General features: G+C 44.0%; 1 non-coding gene across 1 annotated transcript; it reads left to right on the top strand.

The window, feature by feature from the left end:
• The first annotated feature begins 200 nt into the window (after positions 1-200).
• On the top strand, positions 201-9,616 carry LOC118945334 (GTPase IMAP family member 8). The gene is made up of 7 exons (XR_016493366.1): positions 201-350; positions 2,027-2,720; positions 3,004-3,786; positions 3,868-3,937; positions 4,397-4,519; positions 6,122-6,204; positions 6,695-9,616. It is a non-coding gene; the product is annotated as a GTPase IMAP family member 8 (transcript).
• Positions 9,617-11,203: the final 1,587 nt, after the last annotated feature.

Below are 11,203 nucleotides of genomic sequence, written 5' to 3'. Positions count from 1 at the left end.
TCTGTGCCTAAGGACAACTGCTTTGCCTGTCTGTGAGGATGAGACAAGGCCTGTCGTCCCCTATCACAGGTAAAAACGTGATTCACGTATGGTTGATTATGAGCCAAAACAGTAGGGAGAAATGCAACCAGTCTAGTTATTCTAGGGTTGGTATTCAGGGAGAAAATGTCCTTGTTCACTCTTATGTTATAGGTCCTGTGTATGGAATATATTTTTTCCACTGTTCTTTCAGGCTAACACAGACCAAGACACTGGGACCTACACAGATTTACTGAAACCAAATCTTTTGGATTTTTATAACAAAACTCTGAGAAAAATGGAGGAAAAGTCTGAATCCAACTATGAAAGAGGTGAGTCCCTCACTTACTTTCTCATTTAGCATACATGTACAACCAATTTAGTACACCAGTACAGCACCCTTTCCCATTGAGATGTACATACAATAAGTTCTGCAATACATACATTTTGTATAAGTCCTGTTGCTACTGTAAGGTTCTGTATTTATTTTCTTAGTCAACCTTGTGTTCTGTTTCGTTGTGTTCTTGAACGTAGCCCTACCTTTCATTTTTGTTCATTGATTTCACCTGTGTTCGTTTCTCACCTGGTCTCACCAGCTCCTTATTTAGTTCAGTTCATTCTGTTTGTGCCTTTGTGAGGTATTGTTCGTTTTGACTCTACTAAGCTTCCTAGCTCGTTTGTGAGAACCAGTTATAGCTTTCAGTCCTAGTTTTAATTCACCTCCCTGTTTGCCTACCTTTGTTTGACCACTGCCTTTGACCACAATTCCTGCCTTCTGCGAAGGCGAAATAAACACCGGCCGCGCTCTGCGTGTGAATCCAGACTATTTCTCTCTGAGTATTCATTACAGCTACAGGGCAGTTACTGTTTCACAGTGTGTTAATCAGATTGAACTCCATGGAAGGCATTGGTTTTAAAGTGTGTTAATCAGATTGAACTCCATGGAAGGCATTGGTTTTAAAGTGTGTTAATCAGATTGAACTCCATGGAAGGCATTGGTTTTAAAGTGTGTTAATCAGATTGAACTCCATGGAAGGCATTGGTTTTAAAGTGTGTTAATCAGATTGAACTCCATGGAAGGCATTGGTTTTAAAGTGTGTTAATCAGATTGAACTCCATGGAAGGCATTGGTTTTAAAGTGTGTTAATCAGATTGAACTCCATGGAAGGCATTGGTTTTAAAGTGTGTTAATCAGATTGAACTCCATGGAAGGCATTGGTTTTAAAGTGTGTTAATCAGATTGAACTCCATGGAAGGCATTGGTTTTACAGTGTGTTAATCAGATTGAACTCCATGGAAGGCATTGGTTTTAAAGTGTGTTAATCAGATTGAACTCCATGGAAGGCATTGGTTTTACAGTGTGTTAATCAGATTGAACTCCATGGAAGGCTGGTTTTAAAGGAGAATACAATGTTTTGTCACGTTCTGACCTTAATTCTTTCGTTATGTCTTTGTTTTAGTTTGGTCAGGGCGTGAGTTGGGTGGGTAGTCTATGTTCCTTTTTCTATGTTGTGTTTTGAGTTTGGCCTGGTATGGTTCTCAATCAGAGGCAGGTGTTGTTAGTTGTCTCTGATTGAGAATCATACTTAGGTAGCCCTTTTCCACCTCTGTTTCGTGGGTGTTGATTTTCTGTTCTGTGTTTGTATTTCACCATTCAGGACTGTTTTTGTTTCGTTCTCGTGTTTTGTTGTTTTTGTTTGAGTATTCATTTTCATGAAAAGAGAATATGAATACTTACCAAGCTGCACCTTGGGCCTCCTCTCTTTCTCCCAATGACGAACGTTACATGTTTTGAAGTTTAGTTGGTTGCCATGTTTACTAATGACATTAGAAAGTAATTGAAAACAACAAAAAATGTTCATCCCTTGCATACACTTCTCCTCTCTCATTCCCTCATAATTTTTTCTCTTGCCCTCATCCTCCTTCACCTTCTTTCTCCCCCTCCATCACCCTCCCTCTCTTGTCTTTCTCTACCCTTTTCCTCCTCCACTCACTTTCTATCTCTCAGAGCTGAGAGTGCTGATTGTGGGGCCACAAATGTCTGTGAGGCACTCTGTTGGAAACACAATCCTGGGTAGAGAGGCCTTTCAAGCTGGGGGAATCACTGCCCAGTGTGAGAAGAGACGTGGAGGAGTGAGAGGGAAGAAGCTCACTCTGGTCAAAGCTCCTGGCTGGTGGAGGAAATATTGTTTAGGTGACACACCAGAGTTGGTTAAGAGAGAACTTATAAGCAGTACATCTCTTTGCCATCCTGGACCCCATGCTTTCATACTTGTGGTTGAGGCTGAGTGTCGATTCACAGAAGCAAGCAGGAAATCAGTAGAGGAACACCTGGAGCTTCTCAGTGAGAGAGTCTGGGGTTACACTATTGTGCTGTTCGCCTATGGGGAAGGTCTGGGAGACACAACACCCATTGAGCAGCACATTAAGAATGAAGGGAAGGCACTCCAGTGGCTCATTGAGAGATGTGGGAGCAGGTACTACGTCTTTGACAGTAAAGGTAAAGCCACTGACACTGAGGTCACAGAGCTGCTGGAGAAGATAGAGGAGATGGTGGCAGGGAACAATGGGAGCCACTTTTGGAGTTGAGGGTGCAGTGTTGCTGAACATTGAGGAGAAGGGAAGGGGAGTGGTGGAGAGATCGGAAGAAAGATGTCTGAAAACGCAGAAGGAAAGGAAGAAACTAAATGTGCTTCTGAATGGTTGGTAATAAATAAATGGTCAGAAGAGACAACATGAACCACTTAAATATGATAAATATGCTCTAAGCAACAATTCCACCTACATATACCCATTTATTATTCCTCCACAAAACTGCCCTGATCTCCACTATAATACCCTAAAAATCATAATTCTACAGCTCCAATGATCTTGTTACATCTCTATTAGGATGTCCGCGAGTAACCGTTTTGTGAAGGCTAAATGGTTGTATGTTCTATGTTTTAATGAATTTCAATTGATATCTTATGAATTTCTTTCTTACAGAGGAGACCCACATCCTAACCAAACTGAGAATCCTAATGCTGGGGTGGGTCTTTGTTGGGAGAAGAGCTGCTGGAAATGCCATCTTGAACACTTCTAAGTTTGAGGCTGGAAGGAGAAGTGTAAAATCTACACAACAGTCGGCTAAGTTTGGGGGGAGGCAAGTCACTGTCGTGGACACACCCGGATGGTGGACGTTCTTTCTGGCCGAGTTCACTTCTCCCTTGGTGAAGTCAGAAATCCTGAAGGGTGTTTCTCTTGGTTGTCCGTTTCCCAATGCTGCCCTCCTGATGATTCCTGTAGACACAGCGTTTACTGAGGAACACAGGAAGGTGACACAGGACAACATGAAGCTGCTAGGAGAGGGAGTCTGGAGACACACTATAGTGGTCTTTACCTGGGGGGCATGTCTGGGAGACACAACTATTGAGCAGCACATTGAGAGTGAAGGGAAGGCCCTGCATTGGCTTATAGAGAAATGTGGGAACAGGTACCATGTCTTTGACAGTAAGGGTAAAGACACAGACGCTCAGGTCAAAGAGCTGCTGGAGAAGATAGAGGAGATGGTGGCAGGGAAACATTTATTTTGCCTGAGCACTGAGATCCATAAACCAGTGGAGACAGGGATCATTCCACGGGCAGATGATGAAGCCACTGAGAAGATTTCACAACTTCTCAATCAGGAATGGGATCGGAGAAACTGGGAGATTTTGGAAATAGCAAAGACATCAACTCCACCAATTCTAAAGGGAAATAGGAGTATGCCTGAACCTTATAGACCTGACTGTGAGTAATCACTTTTCTCTCTCTCTTTACCCCAGCATGCTTTGTTCGAAGTTCTTCATTGTTATTGTTTTTCCTGAACAGTCAGTGGAGACAAGCCACCCCTGGAGAGCTCTAGACTGGGAGAGGGAGAAATCCCAATGGAAGATCTGAGGTAGGATCAAGGTGTTAGCAGTAAGCAAACAGTCTTCTTATACCAGAATATACATCCTTTCCTCAATTCCACCCTCCTCGCACTGTCTCCATTCAATGTAACCTTGTGCATCTGTACCATAGAGATAGATAGAGGACTCATCTTTGTATCTGTGCCATTATAATGTCTGTGACAGCATGGGCAGCTTCATTGAGGCTATATCCATTTTAAATTAGTCAATTTTCTTCTTCACGATTGGCTGATACCTACTGATGACCTGGTTGGGCTCGCTCCAATCGAGTCATCAGGAGGGATCAGCCAATGAAGTAAGGAAGTCCCACCCAGTTGACTACCTTAAAATGGTGGAAGCCCTCAATGGTGCTTGGCATGCTGCCCATGTTAATACAGACTTTTGGCCACTAGAGGCCTCTATCTTTCTCTATGATCTGTTCTTATGTCTTTTTTTGCTTTGCATAGCAGGCGGTCAACAATTAGAAAGATTGCAGTCGATAGATCTGGAGGTGAGAGAACAGTGGAAGGAACTGCTGGAGGAGGAGTGGAGTCGGAGAGAGATAGCCAGTCAGCTGAATCTGCCATCTCATGGTGAGTGGCTGGTAACTTTGGATAATCTGCATCAGTTTTAAATTCACCGAAATGTTTCTGTCACAGAAATCTGATCTCTAGCTACAGCCTTTCTATGGCTCTCTTATGCCTAAATAATAGCTTATTTATGCCGATACAGAGTAGAAGTATTCAATCAACGATTCACTGACATTTTGATATAAATGCATTTTTTATTGGGCAAAACAAATCTCAGACGCAATATTCGGACATGATCAGCAATGATTTCCCTGTTGTTGAAGTTATATTGTGCCACAGATAACATCTCCGAGCCAGACGCTGACGAGCTGAAGAGATCCCGTCACAAAGTCTTAGCGTGGCTGAAGAGCTCTGGATATCGCACTGCCACTACCACAAGTATGGACAGTATACACAGCAGTAAGACAGAGGACTTTGTGACAGATGTGGGCAACTAGTTCAGACGAGAAGAGAGAAACATCAGGTTGTAATCTATAATCTAGTTTAGGAGTAAATCTAACTGGTATCTGCAGTCAGATTTGCAGACATAAACCAGGTAACAGAGGTGATGTTTCCGGTCATCTTGCCCTGGTAAAAACGCAGTGGTTCGCGCTTTCAGTTTCACGGGAATGCTGCCCTCAATCCACGGTTTCAGGTTTGGGAATGTTTTAATCGTTGCTATGGGAACGACATCTTCAATGCACTTTCTAATGAACTCGCTCACCGAATCAGCGTATTCGTCAATGTTGTTGTTTGATGCAATGCGGAACATATCCCAGTCCTGGTGATCGAAGCAGTCTTGGAGCGTGGAATCAGATTGGTCGGACCAGCGTTGAACAGACCTGAGCACAGGAGCTTCTTGTTTTAGCTTCTGTCTGTAGGCAGGGAGCAACAAAATGGAGTCGTGGTCAGCTTTTTCCGAAAGGAGGGCGGGGGAGGGCCTTATATTCGTCGCGGAAGTTAGAATAGCAATGATCCAAGGTTTTACCAGCCCTGGTTGCGCAATCGATATGCTGATACAATTTAGGGAGTCTTGCTTTCAGATTAGCCTTGTTAAAATCCCCAGCTACAATGAATGCAGCCTCAGGATATGTGGTTTCCAGTTTACATAGAGTCAAATAAAGTTTGTTCAGAGCCATCGATGTGTCTGCTTGGGGGGGAATATATACGGCTGTGATTATAATAAAAGAGAATTCCCTTGGTAGATAATGCGGTCGACATTTGATTGTGAGGAATTCTAAATCAGGTGAACAGAAGGACATGAGTTCCTGTATGCTGTTGTGACCACACCACGTCTCGTTAACCATAAGGCATACGCCCCCGCCCCTCTTATTACCAGAAAGATGTTTGTTTCTGTCTGCGCGATGCGTGAAGAAACCAGCTGGCTGCACCAATTCCGTTAGCGTCTCTCGAGTGAGCCATGTTTCCGTGAAGTAAAGAACGTTACAGTCTCTGATGTCCCTCTGGAATGCTACCCTTGCTCGGAATTCATCAACCTTGTTGTCAAGAGACTGGACATTGGCGAGTAGTATGCTAGGGAGTGGTGCGCGATGTGCCCGTCTCTGGAGCCTGACCAGAAGACCGCTTCGTTTCCCTCTTTTACGACGTCTTTGTTTTGGGTCGCAGGCTGGGATCCATTCCGTTGTCCTGGGTGAAAGGCAGAACACAGGATCTGCTTCGGGAAAGTCATATTCCTGGTCGTTCTGATGGTGAGTTGACGTTGCTCTTATATTCAGTAGTTCTTCCCGACTGTATGTAATGAAACCTAAGATGACCTGGGGTACCAATGTAAGAAATAACACGTAAAGAAACAAAAAACTGCATGGTTTTCTAGGAACGTGAAGCGAGGCGGACATCTCTGTCGGCGCCGGAAGTTTATTTACAAACCGAGTACATATATTACCCATATTGCTGCCTTAAAACAATCTTTGATTATTGTCCTATGCATTACGTATTTTAACATGCACTACCGTAACAGTTTATTGTAAAAAAATAAATAATTTTTAAACGCCTTTTAAGTTAAAAATATTTCTATATAATTGGTCAAAAAATGAATTTAGCTACTAAATAAGGATTTTGATTTAAACAATGGAGTCACTCAATATGTGAATGGTGTAGGCTACTGTAAGTCACTCTGGATAGTGTCTACTAGCAAACCACTAAATGTAGGTCTAAATATGAAATGTACAACCTCTGCAGTCCCGGAGCACCGCCGTCCCGGAGCAGTCCCGGAGCAGTCCCGGAGCAGTCCCGGAGCAGTCCCGTCCCAGAGAAGTCCCGGAGCACCGCCGTCCCAGAGCAGTCCCGGAGCACCGCCGTCCCAGAGCAGTCCCGGAGCACCGCCGTCCCAGAGTAGTCCCGGAGCACCGCCGTCCCAGAGTAGTCCCGGAGCACCGCCGTCCCAGAGTAGTCCCGGAGCACCGCCGTCCCAGAGTAGTCCCGGAGCAGTCCCGGAGCACCGCCGCAACTATTTATATTTTACAGCAAAGGCTGCAGCAGAAGCTAACTCCTAATGTTGGCGCACACGCCTGTGTGCGATTGGCTGGGGAAGATTGTGTGTGGGAGATTGTCTGGGAATCCTGCAGTCCTGGCTCACACACAACCCTTCTGCCCATAGAGAACCACAGATCTGCAGGACAGCCTATATAGAGAAACATCAGAGACCTGTAAAAGGTTGTCAGGGGCAACGATTGGATATTAACTGGGACCATTTAATCAGCTTGGTGTAAAATTGGCGAACACCAGTTGAGTTTGGTGGTAGGCTGCGCGTCTCACATTATGCAGTATTTATTTGATCATTTATTATGGATAGGCCTATGGGTTCATAGCCTAGCCTACCTGATGGTGGACAGTAATGTACTGGCCTCCTGCTGGCTGTTGAATGGGCTGAGTATCATTCACTACACTGGAGCCTAGGTTCCTTTCAAGTAAAGCAATAGGCTATACTATAACTCACTCCAATGGTCTACAGAGAGTATCTAACCAAAGTTATGGAGTCAGACTTGAAAGGAGAAACCGCTAAGGCATTACACTGTTTCCAATGAAAAATAGAATGTGTGTGTGCCTGTTTGCAGACATGTGGAGATGTGTGTGTGCACGCTGCACCTGTTTGTCAATGGTGGTGATGTTTAGCCTGTATGTTGGTCCATCCCATTGTTGTACGCTACATAGATGAGTACATATGTCAGCATGATCAAGGTTGTGTCCACACAGACACAGTGATGTCTCACACTGGTGCTCGTCACAAAATAAAAGCCCACCGTTGTACCTTTGATGCTCACTAATATTACTGTGTGTTATTGGGTGTGTGGCTCAGCATCGGACAGTGTTTTACCCCTGATACATGGCTGTGCCGTGTGAAACCTCGACAAATAGTCTCATCGTAGGTTACTGTACACTGTGAAAATGCAGTCCAGTCTGTTTTGTTCAGTGCTGGTTAATCTACTACGTCATCATAACACATAGTTTGGGACCTGCCACAGCTATTCGTACGCAGTCACATCCCCTATGGAGGAACTTTCTCATAGACACTCATCTAAGGTCAGCTTTATGTTTTCCCCCTCTAATGGGGCTAGGATTTGGTGAAGGTAAACTGACCTTAGATCTGTGCCTAAGGACAACTGCTTTGCCTGTCTGTGAGGATGACACAAGGCCTATGACAGGAAAAAACATGATTCACATATGGTTGATTATGAGCCAAAACACTAGGGAAATGCAACCAGTCTAGTTGTTCTAGGGTTTACTCCTGATACATGGCTGTGCCATGTGCAACCACAACAAATAGTCTATTCATAGGTTACTGTACACTGTGTGCTCTTAGAGTAAAAATGCAGTCCCAGACATGCTTTCTTACCTTATCAGGACTACAATGTTCTGACATGTCACCAGAATGTCCTGACAAGGTAGGAAAACAAGAACAATTTGGACTTTTTTCTTGTCCTGAATTTGTTAAAACGTAATTTTAGACTTAGGTTTAGGGGATAAGGTTTAAAGGGAGACTTCAACGCTAGACCTTATTTAAGGTGTTTTTTCCAGTCTCCCTACATAATTATGAGTGACGAGGTGTTTCAGACATAACTATGCACATGTTTGCGCCGGGAGCGTTCGACCAATGACGTCATTCATAAATATACCATTTTTTGCAATTATTGTGGCCTTTGTGTTTCGTCGATTGAGCAATCACGCTACCAGCGAGTAGATATGGCGGTCCTTGTTCAATAGAGCCATTAGACTTGTCTCGACGATGTTCTCATCTTATCAGACCAGCCGGACCAGGAGGGCACAGTGACAAACGAGTAAGTTGTTTTGCTGTTGCTAACTAGCAATATAAGCTCTCGTATAACTTTATGATCGTTTCGGCCGTAACTGGGGCTTGCTAGTACCACTACAAGCAAAGCTAACCAAGTTGGGCCATCTGTCTTTGTTCGCTATACACAAAATGTAATGCAGTCTGATGCTATAGCTAGCTAGCCTAGCTAGCCTCAGTGCATCTTATTAGGAGCAAAACTGGAGAAGTGTTTTGATGATGATGATGAAGAGTAAAGGAATGACTTTGGCTTTATGACTTATATTAGTCTTTGAGTTACTCTACCTGTGTGTTGTAGCTAGCTAGCTAACGTCTGTGAGATGTGTACTTTTCTGTATTGTGCTGCTACAGAAGGAATCCAAACAGCACACAACAATTGCCCGTGAAAGTTGAATATCATTTTTGTCATTCTCTTCAAGACAATATCGCTCAGTGGCTTACAGACTCTTTTGGGGTTTGTTTTTTACGTGGGGAGAAGCTAGGCACAGGACATCGAATCCCCTTGCTTGCGTGTGTTGTTGGGGCCCTTCATGCAATTCATCCCTCACACGATGGACAGTATGTTGGATACAAATAAGCTGATGACTCAAGAGGAGATGTGAAAGGTCCATAACAACAATCTCCACTTGTATCAAAGTGACTCCGAACACCTCGCTGCACCCGCCCAAAACATATGAAAATATTCCCTTTGTCGAACTGTAGTATTTATTATTACTGTATATACTATATGTCATGAATTGCCATAACTGTTCCTGCATACTGCTGTGTAAACTCACCTCGGTCTCCAGACCAAATAAACGTTGTCTTGAAAACAAGCCAAGTCTACTTATATGCTATATTTGACAGACTAATCTACTGTCAATCTACTTACTATTGACAGACTAATCTACTGTTTTATTGAAACATGTTTACCTGCCAACAAATGAAAGTTGAAATGATACATCAACTCCCTGCATCATTTAATTTTAGCAGTAAGTTTGTAGCTAGTTACATTTAATGTACTCAGCCTTAAATGGGATTTGAACTAATAACCCCTTGTTCGTTACAACCTGTAGTGTCTTGTTACAGTGCAGCTACAGCACCAGATCTGTAAGCATAAAAGAGATATGGCCACAGATTTATTGGCAAGAATGCATTTCTGCACTTTGCTAAAACCTACCCAGAATCAAGTAAATAATTTAACAATTATCACCACCAATGTTCAAGGACACTTGATGTAGAGCAAACGATAAGTATTTGGGGATTTGAAACGGCAACTTCTCGGTTGGGAGTGGATCAATGTTTCTGCAGTGCCACCAGGTTCATACCTTTTGTTTGGAACATATATTAACACACTCTCAAAAAAGAAAAGTATGGTTAGGGTACAGTTTTGATCCCCGGTGTACAAAAAGGTCAAAGGTACACTTCACAGGTGCACATATAAACTCACATGGTACAGTTCGGTACCTTGTAGGTATGAGAGATTTTTCTACCAGGTACGATCATCACTCCATTTTAAAATATAGGTGTGAACAATGTACTGGTTAGAGCTCATTAGCATGTTTGGGGGAATGGTTAAATATATGTTTATTTGTGCCAAATATATGTTTGGGGGAATAGTTAAATACACTGCTCAAAAAAATAAAGGGAACACTTAAACAACACAATGTAACTCCAAGTCAATCACACTTCTGTGAAATCAAACCGTCCACTTAGGAAGTGCCAGAGCCCTTCAAAAAGACCTCCAGCAGGCCACAAATGTGCATGTGTCTGCTCAAACGGTCAGAAACAGACTCCATCAGGGTGGTATGAGGGCCCGACGTCCACAGGTGGGGGTTGTGCTTACAGCTCAACACCGTGCAGGACGTTTGGCATTTGCCAGAGAACACCAAGATTGGCAAATTCGCCACTGGCGCCCTGTGCTCTTCACAGATGAAAGCAGGTTCACACTGAGCACATGAGACAGACGTGACAGAGTCTGGAGATGCCGTGGAGAACGTTCTGCTGCCTGCAATATCCTCCAACATGACCGGTTTGGCGGTGGGTCAGTCATGGTGTGGGGTGGCATTTCTTTGGGGGGCCGCACAGCCCTCCATGTGCTCGCCAGAAGTAGCCTGACTGCCATTAGGTACCGAGATGAGATCCTCAGACCCCTTGTGAGACCATATGCTGGTGCGGTTGGCCCTGGGTTCCTCCTAATGCAAGACAATGCTAGACCTCATGTGGCTGGAGTGTGTCAGCAGTTCCTGCAAGAGGAAGGGATTGATGCTATGGACTGGCTCGCCCGCTACCCAGACCTAAATCCAATTGAGCACATCTGGGACATCAGGGACATCATGCCTCGCTCCATCCACCAAAGACTGTCCAGGAGTTCGCGGATGCTTTAGTCCAGGTCTGGGAGGAGATCCCTCAGGAGACCATCC

Source organism: Oncorhynchus mykiss, chromosome 29 (genome assembly GCF_057628025.1).
Source record: "Oncorhynchus mykiss isolate SJ-2025 chromosome 29, ASM5762802v1, whole genome shotgun sequence".
Classification (NCBI taxonomy): Eukaryota; Metazoa; Chordata; class Actinopteri; order Salmoniformes; family Salmonidae; genus Oncorhynchus; species Oncorhynchus mykiss.
The sequence above is the reverse complement of the archived record's forward strand: the minus strand, read 5'-3'. Positions and strand labels throughout refer to the sequence as shown.